We start from the raw sequence: 17,380 nt of genomic DNA on the forward strand, positions 1-17,380 counted from the left end.
ATAGCGACCGCCGCCGCCTGTCGCGACGGGCGTGACGCAACGGACCGAAATAGACGATCGTCTCCGCTGTCTCGTGACACGCGTCACGCGTTACTTAACCTGATATGCAGAGGCGAGCCGTGCCGAACGGTGACGCAAGGGCGTCGAGACGACGTTGAGTGGCGGCGGACAGGCGCGCTTCCTCCGCCCGTCTGCCACCAAAGGAGGGGGGCTTCAATCGTGCGGTTCCGTGCGGTACCGTGGAATTCCCTGCCCTGCCTACAGGAGTGGTCATGTACGAATGATCACGTAACGACGAGCATAACTTCAAACGCGAGCAATTTCGAAACTGCGGTTTACCTGCGGTCGTAACGGTGGCTTAATTCAGACTCCAAAAACGTACACTTGGGAATTTTCCGCGCTCATAAATCGTCTACAAATCGATTACACGTCGCACTCCAGCGTAATTACGCGTAGCAGGCGTTCCGATCGGTCATTTCCTGTGTACGTTTTAATTTAACCTGATGGTATATGCGTGTGCCACCTTGGTCATCGATGTGATGCCCTTTTTGCCATGCACAATGACATTCCTTATAAAAATGCGTACGTTCTCGAAATAAACGGTTGAAAGTTAACGCCGTGTGCTGTTGCACTTCATGTCCGTCCTTGTCCTTGTACCGCGACTCAGTTTCCCCCCCCTTACAGGCCCGAAAATTCTCCAATCTTTTACATTTATTTCCTTTCAGGCGCCTTCAAAGATTACCAAACAGTTATCCTCATATTTTCCAAGTTGACCTAGTTTCCTGACCGTCTTCTGTTAGTCTGCATTTATAGCCACATTGTGCTCGTTTGAAGAGCGACTTGTAGTACTCAAAAAAGGTAGCATTTTCTTGTCTATATTTCGTAAAATATCACGTTTGTCGTCGCCGCTCGAGTCAGGCATAACTGATTAGCTGCAATTGTGTGCCCGAACAGCTATCGGTATGAATATTTTATCAATACCAGCATATACTTACATGGCTGTATGCAAGCAGAGCCCACTGAAGCTGCTATGCGTGTTGCTTGTTCCGTTTACCACATGTATAGGTATATTGACAAAGCAGTTCACTTGTTAGTTAACATGGTAGTATATGGCCAAGGTAGAATATACGGTAGCTATACTCGTTACTCTAACACAATGCCACCAAAATGGACACGTTCGCCCATCCTAAACCCTCATGAGGGAAAACGGATTGCAATTTTCCAATCTTCTCCGCTAGAACGATTCCCCGCATTTCTTCCACAATTCGCCACAATTCGCTGCGACAGGGCGAATAAATTCCCGTTTCGCTCGAATTTCAAACAAAAATGTGAAAAAAGGGCATAAATAACCTACATGAAATATCACTGCTTCGTAAACTTTCTGTCATCGTGCTGCCTTTCGCGTCAAGAACCCACTGTGGCTGTTTCGTGAAAACGGAGCAAAATAAGTCCGCTCTGCTGTCACGTGTTTGTCTAGTAGCACAACTTTAGTGTTTTCAAGGCGTTACAAGGGAAACATGCTTGTGCGCATAAGCATACCGTGCTAAGCACTCATAACTCGGTACTGGCTTTGCGTTATCACACGCTAGACTATAGAGCCCGATGCTTGGATTACCCCGTGAGGCGCAATCTGTTACATTACTCATTGAAGTGCATTACTTATCACTGATGCTGCAAGCAGACCAAAGAGCTCCGTATCATATTGTGTGTCGGCACCGCGCCTAGAAAGGCCAATCGCTCCTTGATCGTCTTATTCACCACCCGTCTTCTTGCATCGGTAAAATGGCGGCGTTGTTTATGAGCATAGCTGGCATTTCTGAAAATGCTGCTTCAGTTACGCCTCCACCTACAATAGATATCACCAAACACATATTCTCCATTTGTCTCTCAATCCCGGAAACACACAAAAAGTCTGATATGCCTGTTTCAGCAATATTCCAATTGGCTCAGTCGTATACATGTTCGAAAGATTTCCACATTATCTCCAAGTGTTCAAAGATGAATCTGTACACAGCGATGGCCAAGGCGCCTCTGCAGCTTTTTTCTGCCCTCCGACTCGTGTACGACGTATATTTCATATACCACATCCAGCCTCGTCAACAACTGCGGAGCTAGCAGCGATTAATATTGCACTGAAATATGCGCAAGAACAGTTGACCACATCTTTACGGACTCCCGCGCTGCCCTTTGGAATTACAACGCAGTCAGATTGATTACCTAGTTATGCGCATCATTACTGACTCTGCCAACAAAATTGCATCACGTGGGACATCTGTCGTTGCCCAGTGGATACCTTCACACGTAGGGACCTGTACTGTGCGTGTTCTGCTTTATTCTTTGAGATTTGTCTCTGTCTCCTCCTTTCTGAAGAGTAGGTAGGCCTTGTGACCCCTTTCAATTTCTCTTTCCTGTCAAGTGTACATATATTTTCAAATCTAATAGTAATAATGATATAGAGCCTGGATTGCGAAGTTGCTGTTTGAGGCATGTGCATCCTGAATGCATCCTGAATGCTTCCTGAAGGTGCATCGCCAGATGCGCAGGGGCCGCCTGTAAGTGTGCTTCCCACTGTACATTCCCACATTCCCACATTCCCACATTCCCACACACACACACACACACACACACACACACACACACACACGCACACACACACACACACACACACACACACACACACACACACACACACACACATATATATATATATATATATGTTTATGTATATGTATATATCCTTCAGCCATATTATAGCTATATAATATAGCTATATCCATATTAGCTCAGCCTTTCTACCCTCCGTACCTTTCTCATATGACTTCTCCCGCGCTCTCTCTGGAAGACCTCGAGAAAGCGACTTTGAAGTCGATTTATCGAGGTCAAAGCATACATCACAGTAGGTGAATTCGACGTCCCGTTACTGCTTGGCCGCCCATTGAGGTGCAATAAACGAGGGGCACACAGTTTTGCGAGTATCTATATTGTCCGTGCTCGCTTTGGACAGACTGTTAACCGTCACACAGCGCTTGCGCAGCTAGCGTCCATGACCTTGTCGGCGTCTGTACACGCAACCGTCGCCATACGTAGACAGGCGTAGACAGTCATACGCAGGCGTAGACACTCCGTTGTCCGCCGCAACGCATGCGAGCCATGCACAGTGCGCTCGCCTTCTCGTGTACGAGAATGGATGGATACTCGTACATTCTCCAGTGCACACCATGCCGACAGAGCCGGCCTTTGAGGCGCGCTTTAGGCCGGCCAGCCGGTTGGCTGCCCTAATAAAAGAGTGAGAGAGAGAGAAAAAAAAGAGCGGGCTCTTTCATTCACCGCACCAGCCCTGACTGACCTCTTTCATCGCTGCACACACGCACAGACTGCGCGAGCGCCGTTGCCGGCCGGCGTGTCCCTGTTTGCCTCTCAGTCCATTGTCTGCGCTCCACAAACACGCGGCCGCAGCGCCAATTAGAAAGTCCCGGCCACCAGAGTGCGGCGCGGTGCGGGATTTACGCAGTTCCCCTTCCCCAACTCGTTTCACACCCGACTTCCCTTTCTCGCTTCTCTTGTTTTTGTCCCGCTCCGCTCGCTTCGCAGGGCATTGCGCTCCGAAAGGCGAGATATCGTCCAAAATAAACCGGACTCAGATCGTCCCCGATCGTTTTGATCGTATGGAACGCTGCCTGCTTGACTGTCTAAAGAAACACTAAAGAGAATTAAGTCCAAGTTAGGTTTATACTGATGAATTATTCTTCGCAATCTTCCTCTCGGTATCTGTGACGGAAAAGTGATCGTTATTGCGCGGAGAAAGGGAAGGTAGAACTTTCCATTTTCGAATCTCGAGCCTAATCTCCTGTTTCAGTGACGCTATAATCTGACGTCACGAATTTCATGGTATATATTCTCGCTTATTTAGTATATGAAGAGTTCAAGAAGGTACGTTAGAAACGACAGAATAAACGAAATATATAACGGGAAATTCGGAAACCAAGAGTTACCCGATACAGATATTCAATGATTCACGATAAATGAATAAATGTTACAGCAAACAAAAACGAGAACAGGAGAAATTCAACAAGAACATATTACGCATATCTTGTCTCGCGCAGGAAATGGAAAATATCATCACTAGCATTCCTCTGGATAAAGTCCAGAAAGCTCGTAGTGCCACAAGAGTCAAGTTTAGGTCAAGTTTTCGAAAGCAATCATCTTAGGGTCTTTCCATTTAAAATTAAAACTAAAACTACGTGTTCAGAAGAAGTGGTGTAGGAATTCACTCTCATGCAGAATCGACACAGATGAAACGGAGCCATGGAGGCCAGACCTCCGTATGCAAAAGTTGAGTGGAGGGATTCGTCAACGCACTCTCGTAAGCGAGACTTCCAGCTTCCTAGTGAGGCGCCGCCTACTGTTCTATAGGGAAAGCTAAGGGGCAGACATTCGAAAGCGAATAATTTATACTTAGCAGAGTTATTGATAGCAGCAAATATTGTGAACGACGACGTTGGACGACGACGTTGGTAAAACGGGAATAACAGAACAATCACGGGAGCACGCCATTTGACTACAGTGTGGTAACAATTATTGCCAGGTTATTTGATATAACGCAGTCCAACGCTTAATTCAGCTGCATTCTTCAATATTCACTACGACAGCCTTGTGCCATTATATATAGTTTTGGTAGCATGCTCGGCAAGACTTTTTATGGATGCTTCATGAAGAATCGAACAAGGCGACGCGCACTTTATAAAAATAAATAAATAATCCAGAACAAATTGTCAACTGATTTATCCAGGCGGGTATACAATGTAACTGAATTAAGCGGAAAAGATGGTGCGCACTCTCTTTGATGCCCATTTCACACTAAGTAACCTTATTATTTTTTTACTCACCACACGCTTCGATGAAAGTGCACTGTCATATGAAGCCATGTTGAATCGAGGCAGTATAACTCATAAGCGCGAGCTCGACTGTTGACAAAGAACGTGTTCACGCGCCATGTTTCTCTCAACCTTTTTCGCAAAGAGAAGCGCCAGGGAACTGGGAATGCCACGGCGTCCGTCATGTCATGGTGAGGCAGTGAGTGCTGCAACGAGGGAACACCTAAAGGAATGACGTCATGTTGCCATCGCGAAAGACAGAGTTAATACAGTCTAGGCGTATGTTGCATCCATCATGCAGGTAGGCGAAAAGAGCGGAGGACGCGCTCCCGTGCAGAAAGAACGCGTCCGACCAATATCGAATATACACAGCGTAGTACATGTAGGTTATACGATGTACGACAGTCGTTATTGAACTGTACCCGCCGTGGTTGCTCATTGGCTACGGTGTTAGGCTGCTGAGCACGAGGTCGCGGGATCGAATCCCGCCCACGGCGGCCGCATTTCGACGGGGGCGAAATGCGAAAACAATCGTGTACTTAGATTTAGGTGGACGTTAAAAAACCCCAGGTGGTCGAAATTTCCGGAGTCCTCCACTACGGCGTGCCTCATAATCAGAAAGTGGTTTTGGCCCGTAAAGCCCCATAATTTAATTATTGAACTGTGGGCCATGCAAGGGCGGAACGCTCGCGTGACTGATTGTGCAAACTGCTTCTCGCAGGCGTCAGAGGCCCCACGGCATATCGATAACTCTGAAGGGACGGATCTCCGTTCCTATATTTACTGTGTCATGCAGGAAGCGATATACGGATTTTAAGAGATAACAGCATCGCAACTAACTAAATGCTGCACCACTTTCAACGCATAAAACGGGGGCAATTACGGGATACTGCAAGGTACACAGGGCAGGGAAATGTACGCCATGCGCTTTCCTCTACTGTATACCGGTCTCTTACTGTTCTGTTTTGTCTAAGCAGAGCGCGCCAAGGCAAACAACGCATAAATAACTACCTTGATAAGGTTAGTAGTCAAAATATTACCTTTTCTTTTTTCTCCACAGCATGCTGTCATATACCGGGTCGGATTCTGTACGCTTCAAGCCGGTCATCCATCACTAATCGCTTTCCTGGATACACTCTTACATCGAATAATTGCGATCGTGACTTACGTCACAAATAAAGGCGTTTATGGCGTCGGCTGGCCTTCACACGAGTGACTATGCATGAAGGCTTGCTCAAAGGTGGCCAAAAGCAGGCAGACGCAGAAAGAGCCGGCTTCTCCGGCAGCCTACAGCTTCGCGTTATCGTTAGCTTCTGAATGAATGTCGCACGTAGAAGTTGGAGAGGGGGGCATTGAAGTCTTGTCTGAGACCCTGCACTGGGTTAAAGTTTCCTGGCCCCCGGAAGTACATAGCCCGAGAACGTGCGCCAGCTTGCCAGGGCCCCCGTACAGTTATTCCCCATTCATCTCATTATCAACACTTCTTTCCAGAGCAGAGTTGCTCGGGCACGCCCGGGTCACTCAGGATTGGCAAACGGCGACGAGTACCGGAAGCGAGGCGACACTCCAGTGTCGGTCGCTGACGCATGCTGATGCATCCGCGCTGTGGTACGCACGTTCGGCGTCAGCGACACACTGCTCGGCACGCAGCCTCGAGTGCATGCTGGCCCCCCCCCCTCCCTCCGTTTCATTCCTCGCGGCGGGGCCGCCGACGCCTCTGAGGCGCCAGACAATGGCGCTGCTGCTCTCCGTGCACGGCCGCGGATCGGCGGCGGCCGCGTGCGTTGACCCGCTTGTCCGAGGAACCGTCTTCCGCGTGGCTCGCGGACGCCGCCCGCCCGCCCGCGGCTGCTGGCTGCGGTGGTGGTCGCTGCAGTGGCGGAGGACTACGCATGGCTTGCTTTCGAGTTCACGCGTGCGCCCCCCTTCATCTCCTTCCTTCCTTCCTTCCTTCGCAGCACTCGAACGCGGCGGATCGCCTGCGAACAGCGCGTACTGAGCGACGAAAGTTAGCTGCACGTATTGATACAACTTTCACGCGCGTCGACACGATGCTCACGCCGCCCGCCACTCGCCAGGCTACTTCATTCACTCCGTATCAACGCGTTGCAGCGGCGGACCGCACCCGCGCCGTCGTATGTAATCTGCGCCCGTGCTTTTGCGCGTCATTCGTGAATATTAAAGGTCCGATTAAGTGGCCCTATCCGAATGAGCAATCTCCCCCCGTCTTTATCCGCATCGGTCTCATTCATATTTTTCTTCGAACAATGGTTGTATTATGGTCGCGTCGTCCTACATTGTCTGCAGACTACCATCACTGAGCACCTGACACCCTCGCCCTGTCGCATTCTCGTTTACTAAGCGCGGTAGCTGAAGTCAAGCGTCTAAAGTTATCAGAAAAGAATTATAAACGACGTGGCGCTCCTCACTAGGCGTTTCACGATACATATGGGAGCAGCGCTACAAGCTGCGGACTTCCGACGCGTACTGTCTAAATGCCACATATCGCGCGCGCGCACTAGATCGCGTCTTTTTTCTTCGCGGGCCCATATATCAAGCGGCCCTTGGAGCATAGACTTGACCTGTATCATCCCTCGACGCGCTATAGGGAGAAATATAGACGTCACTTCGCCGGCCTCGTCTGTCGGTTCGCGAGACAATGGATGATGCAGCACGGGACGATGTCATTCCGTGCTGCATCATCCATTGTATCGGTCACGGGCTTCTCGACTGTGCCCGGAACGCCGCGCGCCGCAAGTATCCTTCCCTCTTGCTCCCACCTCAGTTGCTCTCGTAAGTAGCTGAGGAGGACGTCCATTTTAATCTACGTCGCCCACTGTTCTTCGATACCAGCCTCAGAACTTGACACTGCGGAAAAAAAAAAAAGAAAAGCGGAGAAATGTCATACCGCTGCGTCGTTCGAGTCGGACCGGTCCTCCTCAGTGCGGCACCGGCGCGGCGACGTTGATCGAGGCGCAGCGTTTCCACGTCTGAGGTAACGCGTGTGCACGTACGTAACGCGCAGCGCAGCTGTTCCGTGAAGCGCTCGTATGCATACGCCGACCAAGTAGCGGTTTCCTTCCCCGAGTGCGCGACTTGTGCTTCCCCACTGTGTAACCGTGCATATACGAAGCGCGAACACGTCAAGTTGCCCCGGAAGAGAAAGCTGAAGGCAACGAGCGCGGGAAATGTGAGGCGGTTGTGCACGACTTTACAGGCTTGTATTGCAACCTGGTGTACTATAGCGTGTGCTGCGGCGTATACCCTGTTCCGAGTAATATGTGCGAAAGAACAGTCTTGTCGATCGCCCCCTTGACATTGCAGGGAAATTAGCACTGAAAAGGCAAAAATATGAGTATGTCTGTAAATCGTGAGTTGTCGCTTTATGCCTTTAGATATGTAGCGTGGAACAAATAAAGCTTCACTCTAAAGAAAAAAAAAATGCATCTCGCCTGTCTCTTCTCTCCTTTAACAGAGGAGCCACAAAAGGACCCAGGGGATAAAAAACCGCTTACAACGGTGCCCGCTGACGCCCTTGATCGCGAGATCCGTAAGCGGCAACCGCCTTTGATGACCCTGCCCCCTCGCGAGGGCAGTATAGAGCCACATGGCGACAGCGGACGAGAGGCGCTCTACGGGCCGGTGCAAACATCGCGGTCAAGTTCACAATTACATTCGCGCGCTCAATCGAGGGTGTGTATGGGAACGCCGCACACTGGGGTTCTGATGGCCGCGTCCAGGCCGAGCGACCGTCCGTGCCTCTGTTGTCCCCCTGGACACGCGCCCGTTGACGGGGTCACCAGTGAGATGCGCGCACCGGAGAGCTGTTTTCCTGAGGTCGCTTCTCAGGGTCACGTCACCGGCAACAATGACCGGCGCGGTGATTCGGAGCACGCGTATCACAATGGCAACCGACGCCTGGAGAAGAATGCGGCACCGCAAGACGCTATGTCATGACGCATGGAATAACTGTGCACCTGCGATAAGCGTAAGCACCAACGAGAAGTGCGCTCGCTTCGTTCCCTCAGAAGGCACGCGCCTTGGGTGTATACGGCGGAGCCAGAGGTTACGTAACGGTCGTCACACATTCTGTGGGATCCACATGGCGCCCAAGGAGGACAATTTCCATTATATTGTTGTAATTTACTGATTTTAGTGTACTTTAAGGAGAAGCTTTCAATGCAACGATGACATGCTCGTACCAATATAGTAAATGTGCACCCGTTACACTATACAATATAGGCAAGATTCTCAACACCTGTCAAATGTTGCCACATGTGTGCTCAGTGTCTTCACACCTTGGCCAGTCTTCGGCATTCGCACCAACAACGTCAGGCAATGCGTCGTTGTCATCGTTGTCGTATTTCTACAATGATTCTAAAGTGCTCATTTAGAATGCAATGCACGCGAGCACCGAACTTCCTGAATTAAGTTTTATTATTCGTTTGTGACACTTTTCTGACTATTGCGTCTCAATTTTAAGAGTTTGAACATCATTCTCAGAGCCTGAACTTCGCTGAGCTCGAGGTCGCTGGTCCGGCCGCGGCGGCCACATTCCAACGTGGATCACTTGCAAGAACGCTCATGTGCTGTGTATTTGGTGCACGTTAGAGAACCCCAGGTGGGCGAGATTATTCTGGATTTCCCCACACGGCGTGCTTAATAATCATACTGTGGCTTTAGCACATAAAATCTTAGAATCTTAGAAAGCTCCTCCCTGGTGTGACGCGGCTGTCGCGTGCCGCGTTTATAGTCTGACAAAAACGCGGAGGCGCAGGCAAACATGATAACTGTTCCGTTTCCCCTCTCGGCTGGCGAAATCAAGATATAACAGCGCGGTGTGCCGTGCAGTTGTTGCTCTTGATTTCAGTAAAACTTACAATACTTGGAAATCAGCAGTCACTTTATTTGCGTAGCCCAGGCAAGGACCATGCCTGCTCGTCCAGTCACCATTACGCACGCACGCTGCCCTCCGGCTTCTCCGCTCGCGCCAATATCTCTGCATGACAACTGCCGCCATCGTTACAGGCTGCGCGGTCGCGTGTTACGACAGCGTTTCCGGGTTCTTCGACGTTTTTTATTTCGACAGCCGAGGGGGGAAGGGGAACAGTTGTCATCTTTGCCGATGCCTCCACCCCGTTGTCAGACTAAACGCCGCACGCAACAGCCGCGTCACATCAGGGAGGAGCTTTGCGCCGATCCTAACCCTCTTGCATGCGTGATCATGCGAACAACTAAATTTGGAGTCGGACACCTCGGAGCACAGACACGCTAGAAGAGTTCTTCCAACTGATACTGTGTAGAAACACGACAGCCTCTAACTTTTCAATACACACATACCCACTTACTGCAGTCAACAAAAAGTTAATTATTCAACTTTAGTTAACTGGGGTGCTGACAGCGATTATGATCATCTCACTTTGTGTCCCCCTGGCCACATAACCTATTTGCACAGGTGGTCTTCGCATGCCTCCCAGTGTCCAAATTTAAGAAAACCATAAAGCTTAATTTTGAACACCCTGTATGTCGTTCGAGCTGCCACACACCAGCTACGCGCGTCCCTTTCTCAGCGGACGCCTCGAGAAACAAAGCAAGGGAAAGAGAAAACGCGCAGCGCGGCTCTCCTTGCATGTCCAGTGTATATGCGCGTTCCTCACGCCTAACGGGCCGCCGTCTCGAAGCCACATCTACGCTTTCGTTCCTACGACTGTACACCCGTGAGCAATAGTATATACGGACCACGTGCCAAACTAAGGTCCCTCGATCATTTTTAAGGTAGCGACATCTGCCGCGCGCGCCAGCTAGGAAGTTCCTGTAGCAGATGGGGCCCACGCGAAACCGCGGCGCCGCGGCATTCGTGAGGTGAAAAAATATCTGCATGCGCGCGGAAATAAAACCTACTGGTGCCTGACTGTGGTGAAAAACGAAAGAAAAACCCGAACTGCTAAATCTAGTCCTTTTATTTCAAATGAGCACTGAAAGAAAAACGCTAAAAAGAGCGGAATAAGTGCTTGATCGCCTCGATTCCGCATGTTTACATTTCTTTCGTTTTGGCTCAATCACCGCGCGAGCCTTGGTGCTTGCTTGCGCTTAATCCCGTTGGCTCTGTGAATTCTTTTGCTTGCATAGTGTACTACGTACACATAGCGGTTACTTTGAACGAAGAATCCGTGTGAAAAAGAAGGCTGACAGTCGCTTGGACCGAAAAACTTTCGACATAACGTCGCTGAAACGTGCGACCCTCACAGCAACTAAACATCCTGTGTGTGTGTGGAAACGAGTGCGCCAACAGTCTTCTTGCCGCTGAGTCTGTCAATCGTGTAGCTATTACACGACGACTGTTGTGTTTTGTGGTTCAGTGCTACCAGCCAGTGAAACTGTCGTGACACTCTAAAGCGGCGGTATGGATCGTGCCAGCGAGTCTTCTCGATCCTGTTCGGGCTGCCAGCGGGATCTAATCTCACGGCGCACCAATATCGAGCGTAGAGTGTGCGCGTGTGCGAATGCGGTTGACTATTCTCGTGAACCGTGCGACGTCGCCACGTAAACTTGAATCATGACGCGCATTGTTGTGATTATGCCTTTGCGTCTCCGTGCAGCGCTAAAGCACCGTAAGAATTAGAGGGCCCTTACACTAAACGCACGCGAATTGGCCTAGCTATTACTGCACTGTTTTCCAGGCAATTCGTGTATCGCTTCTGGTGTTTTTCTTATGTTAATTCGCAGTTGTGTGTTTTCCATCAGTAAAATGGCATCGCCGATTACTGAAACATCTTCGACTGTAAGGGAAACTTGGAAGGAACGAGCTCGCAGCTGTATGTAATGTAACAATGGACCTTAGTTTGGCACGCGCTCCCGTGGTCCGTATACTTTTGCTCTGTGTACTTGTATACTTGGCTCTGTTCCTTCTCGCCGCGCCTGTCGTGCACATCTTCTTTTTTCTCCTTTCTATTCGTTTATTATTATTATTATTATTATTATTATTATTATTATTATTATTATTATTATTATTATTATTGTTGTTGTTGTTGTTGTTGTTGATGTTGTTGTTGTTCGCTACATTCCCGCATCTCTGGTTTACTGTCGTGTACTTTAGACACTGAAAGTTCCGCTTAACGCATTTATCTTTCGGGCCTTTTATTGTACTGCAGCACACGAACACACAGAGTAGCCAGGCACCCGAGTATTTCGCCGCATGCATCCTGCGCTTTGCAACACCACCGCTATGCAACGGCAGCTTATTTATTTATTTATTTATTTATTTATTTATTTATTTATTTATTTATTTATTTATTTATTTATTTATTTATTCTTCTTATAGGCCTATTTTCTTTGCTCTCGGCGAGTAGCCGCGGTAACGTGAAGCTACTTTTCAGTTTCACGTATCCGGTATACGACATATGTTCGCCCCCACCTCTTTCCTATTTACAGTTTAGCCACGACGTAGCAAAACGCCCCGCTGCCATAGGGCAGGCCCCATAGGGCAGGCCCGCTAATGGGGTGCTCGGGCGCTACAAAATGCGCACTGGGTGTTTCGCGTCGGTATGTCGGTTATTAGTGCGCGTGAGAAACGGCTGGCTTGCTTGCGCAAACACGGAGATCGGAGGCTCGCTTCATGTTGCCAGTGAGAGTGCAAGGCCGGTGATTTTATTGCTAATAGACTAATCGAAGATGCAGGTTGTGCGCGAAAAACAGAAAAAGAAAGATGTGTTTGCTGCTGTATCTACGTTGGCTTTTTGTTTTATTTTCTCTCTTTATGGCAGCGTTTGTTAATAATAGCGTGAGCTCAATAACTGCAGCTAGCAACAGCGTCGTCCGCATTTGATGGGTGCTCGCGGTATACACACCACGTTGCCAACGTTCCCGGTCGCAGATTTTCAAGCTTTCGTTCACCGCACTTCATGGCGAACAGCGGTCTCGTTACGCACTCGAACTTCGTGAGGCGGCACACGGAGTTTCTGGCAACTATTGCCTCCTAAAGTAGAGAACATCGGGCGCATACTTCGTCCAACAGGCTCCGCGGGATCGGGCCCATTGAACTGCCTGCAATATGGGCCCTCGAGGAATGCTGTGCGTCGTTGAATCTTCGCGCTGGTGTATGCACGCGCACCGTACGTTAAGTACCTGCCAGAGAGTTACCGATGCATACCATCGACTCCAAGGAAGGCGCACGATCTGGCGAAATGGCTGAAGTTTCGCCGACACGACGCAGGTCGTCTCAAGACAAGAGCATTGAATATACTGAAGCAAATAAACAAGGACAAGATCGAAGCAAGCTTCGTGGACGCAGCTACCTATCGAGACGGCAAGGCTTTTGCGGTTTCCGTCGTGGACACGCTGGGTAAAAATAGCCATCAACTGTGCTTCTGTCCGGACGACGAACCCCGAGGTGGCCGAGCAAGTTGCCATTGCACTCGCCATGCAGGACGGTCGGAGAGACAGGGTGTATAGCGATTCGAAAGTGGCCGTCAGGGCATTCCAGAAAGGCCGCGTAACCCCGGCAGGTAATTCAAATTCTGAAAGGCGCCAAACACGGCGACACGTCCACACAGTCCATCCTTTGGTTCCCTGCGCACGTCGGGGCGATTGAGGTGGTTCCTCTGAACCTCAACGAGTCTGCCCACGAGGCTGCGCGTGGCTTTACCGATCGCGCTGCCCTCGGATCGGGCGACTCTCTCCCCGGACACAGAGACGCTCCTATCACGTACAATGAACTTACTAAATTCTTTTACTTCGAGAGAAGGGTTCTCCCGCCGCCTCACTCCAAGTTAAGCAGGCCGCGGGCGGTCACAATCAGACACCTGCAAACGAACTCCTACCCGAATCCGGCGTCCCTTAACAGCATATATCCCGAGATTTACCCGAATTGTTCTTGCGTGGCCTGTGGTGAGGTTGCTACTTTGCCTCATATGCTCTGGGAATGCGGGTCACTGGGCCCGAAGTCCACCAAGGAAGAGTGGGACGCGCTCCTGCGAAGTACCGTCTTTGAGGACCAAATCCTGGCCGTCCAGCGCGCCCGCGATCGGGCCGGCAGACTAGATCGGTCAGTCCAGTCGTGGTATTAGCAGGGTGCGCGTTTTATTTTTGCTGGACCAAATAAAAGCTTATTCCCTCACACACTCACTCACTCACTTACTCGCCGACACCTGGGCACGTAGCCGGGAATACAAAGTTGAACATGCAGTTTTTTTTTGTTCCAATAGAGGATATCGTGTTCATTTGAACGCTGTATGATCGAACTATGCAGATATTTAGTTTCTTCAGGAAAACCATTACCCGCTGCGGGGTAAAATGGGCGCGCAATGCAAAAATGCTCGGTAAATTAGGTGCACGTTAACGAACCCCAGGTGATCCAAATTATACCGGAAACCCGCACTACGGCGTGACTCATAATCATATCGTGGTATCGGCAAGTAAAATCCAATAATTTTATTTATTTCACCGTAAACCCGCTCCGTAATATATATATATATATATATATATATATATATATATATATATATATATATATATATATATATATATATATATATATATATATATATATATATATATACGAGCAGTGTTAACGTTTACATTATACTTTCGTATTACTTATTATGATTTCCAGTCGTCATGCTACATACATTCAAGGGTTATGCTTTACACGGATACTCAGTGCGCGTGGCGTAGGTATACAAGGCCGGCTCAGGGCAGTCGCTAAGGGTAGAAGATAAAGAATTACGTAAGGTCCACCAGCATGAACTATATCAGTCGGTGTCGCATGACACACTTTGGCCTTTATTCCTCGTCTTTCCTCATGCAGGCCGAGCTGCCGTCTCTTTGAAATAAACTGATTATCCTGCTTAAGGGTAGCGCGTGTGCGAATGTTGTTGCTTTTAAAAACTTCCTCGAAAAAAAAGTTCAGCGCAAGAAAGACAAAGACAACAGAGGAGCACACACGAACGGCGTTGCTCGCAGCTGAGTCGTTATTGCACAAAGCACGAACACCAAAGGGAAATGTGCATGTTCAAACAGGAAACGCAAGACACGAAAGGCAGGAACCACCCTGAAAACGACGAGGTTCTAAATTAGTAGAGCCAAGTTAAAAAGAAAAAAAAGATCGCAGCCAGAGCGATTACCTGCCTTTCGCCCGCGGTAGTTGCTTAGTGGCTATGGTGTTGGGCTGCTCAATGCGAGGTCGCGCGATCGAATGTGTTAACGTGCACTTAGATTTAGGTGCACGTTAACGAACTCCAGGTGGTCCAAATTTCCGGAGTCCCCCACTACGGCGTGCCTCATGATAAGATCGTGGTTTTGTCACGTAAAACTTCATAATTTAATTTTTTTTACCCGCGTTTGGTGTGTTTCCTGTTGCACATCCGTATTTACCTTTGGTGTTGGCGTTTTGTGCAATAAATATTCAGCTGCGAGAAACGCTAGTGTTGAGTGTTCCTCTGCTGTCTTTGTCTCACCCTGAAATTTTTTTGAAGGAAAAAGTGGAGAGGGAAAGGTAGGGAGGTTAACCAGTTTAGCCTAACCGGTTTGCTACCCTACACATGGGAGAGGGATGGGGGAGATTAAAGATGGGGAAGGGGGAGAGGGAGAGCGAGCACATAGCACAGCACACATCGTCCTTGGAGTCCATCAATCTGGCATGGTACGCGACATCACTCTCACAGCCGCTCGTCCAATCCCGTCTCTTTCAAAAACCGAAGTAGTCCCTTGGTCGCCTTCACCTGCGATGTCTTCTGTCGGCGGCATGTGAAAATCGTGTCGAGGGACAATGGTCTACTGTCAAGGCGCGCTAGAACAGATGCCAGGGACTGTCGCTGAACTTTATATTCAGGACAGTCGCACAGAATATGTTCCAGCGTCTCCTCGCAAAGACAGGCATTACAGAGAGGGGAGGCATTACAGAGAGGGGTGGCTTTCACTAAATCTTACTCCTTCCGCATTGGAATGAAATTTTTTTGAAGGTGGATCATGCTCAACTAGCCCTACTTTCAGTTCTTTTACTGTAATAAACTTCTCTGTTTTTCAGACTTTCCGGCAAGAACTAACGCTTATATACGTATGTTAAGGATGGGGAGGGGTAAGGAGCACATGTATAAGGACAGACCGCGAATTAAACTTTCTGGGAGGAGGAAGGGGTCTAGCGGCCGGCTTTGCACTACACATGCGACGTAATGGCGGTTTAGCATGCTCGGTTCAAGCTTGGCTGGTCATGAGTACGCATGCGACATGTGCAAGCCTGACCTTCGCGTGAACGTTTTCCTGCGAAGGCGACGACGGCCCGTTGATAACCCTTATCTAAGCAGCGGTTCTATACTCCCGGAAAGCTAACGCGACAATCTGAAGGGCAGACTGGTGGGCTAGTTGTTATGGCACTATTTACACAGTAACGCAGAAGCACATGGAGGACGAAAGAAACAGACGGGACACAGCGCTGTGTCCCATCTGTTTCTTTCGTCGTCCATGTGCTTCTGCGTTACTGTGCAAATAAATAAGAGACTACCTGCGCCTTTATTGTGGGGGCGGCCATAAAAGCTCTCGGAGATCTTTCCGAACCGATCTTGAAGCCAGCAGTTGACGTTAGGCGTCGCTGTATGAGTAGCCCCGCTTTAGCATTCCGGACTAGTGCAGTTCGTTCTTTATATACATACGCCGGCTGCGGAAGCTGTCACTCTGTTCGTTTCAGTTCTATTCATTTAATTCAACCAAAGACAGTACAGCAAGACTCGCTACCTAGTCTTGCCGGTATGGCATCTTCAAGTTGTGAAGCGGGCACAAAGAAAAGCGTCGACCCAGAAAGGGATGAGTGCAGAGGGTGCGCTGCGTACTTTGCTGGCGTTCGTGTTCTTTGTGTGCGCTTCGCAAGCACCACTTCAGGATAGTTCATAGCCTGTTCCAGCACTGCTCAGTTCATAATGACGGGACGCACGTGCAAGGATTTGCATATATCGAGACGCACTTTCGCCGCATAAAAACGCTTCCAGGAAATGACGCACTGTTAAAGAAAGATGGCTACCACAGTGATGGCGAATATCGTTGCGTGACGAAAGTACACCTCATAAGGCGATTTTTTTTCTAATTTGTGCGGGTTCGAGTAAGAGTTTATGAACATTCCACTGAGCTTTAAGTTCGGCCAACCGAAGCGTATTGGCCAGATTAACGAGTTGCCCTGTGTTTCTTTGCTTTGTTCTTCTCTTTCTTTCTCTCCATTTTTTTCTCTCTTTTCTTTTCTCGTACGGCTTTATACTGTGGCGAGTTGGCGACGGCGCCTGAACGGGTCATGTTGTGGGCTTGTTATGCGTCCGTATCTTAATAATTTTTTAATATTTGGGGTTTTACGTGCCAAAACCACTTTCTGATTATGAGGCACGCCGTAGTGGAGGACTCCGGAAATTTGGACTACCTGGGGTTCTTTAACGTGCACCTAAATCTAAGCACACGGGTGTTTTCGCATTTCGCCCCCATCGAAATGCGGCCGCCGTGGCCGGGATTCGATCCCGCGACCTCGTGCT

General features: G+C 49.2%; 1 protein-coding gene across 2 annotated transcripts in view; it reads right to left on the reverse strand.

Annotated features, from left to right (window-relative positions):
- Positions 1-17,380, reverse strand: part of LOC135915086 (Ig-like and fibronectin type-III domain-containing protein 2) — a 241,259-nt gene that overhangs the window by 170,926 nt on the left and 52,953 nt on the right. The window contains exon 1 of one of the 2 annotated variants that reach the window (XM_065448071.1): positions 3,347-3,421. The exons of the other annotated variant lie outside the window; for it this stretch is intronic. The gene's annotated coding sequence lies outside the window, so the exon portion shown is untranslated. Of the gene's footprint in view, positions 1-3,346; positions 3,422-17,380 lie in introns of those variants that run through there. 2 annotated transcript variants of the gene reach the window in all.

The sequence above is a fragment of the Dermacentor albipictus genome, chromosome 1 (assembly GCF_038994185.2).
Source record: "Dermacentor albipictus isolate Rhodes 1998 colony chromosome 1, USDA_Dalb.pri_finalv2, whole genome shotgun sequence".
NCBI classification, from domain to species: Eukaryota; Metazoa; Arthropoda; class Arachnida; order Ixodida; family Ixodidae; genus Dermacentor; species Dermacentor albipictus.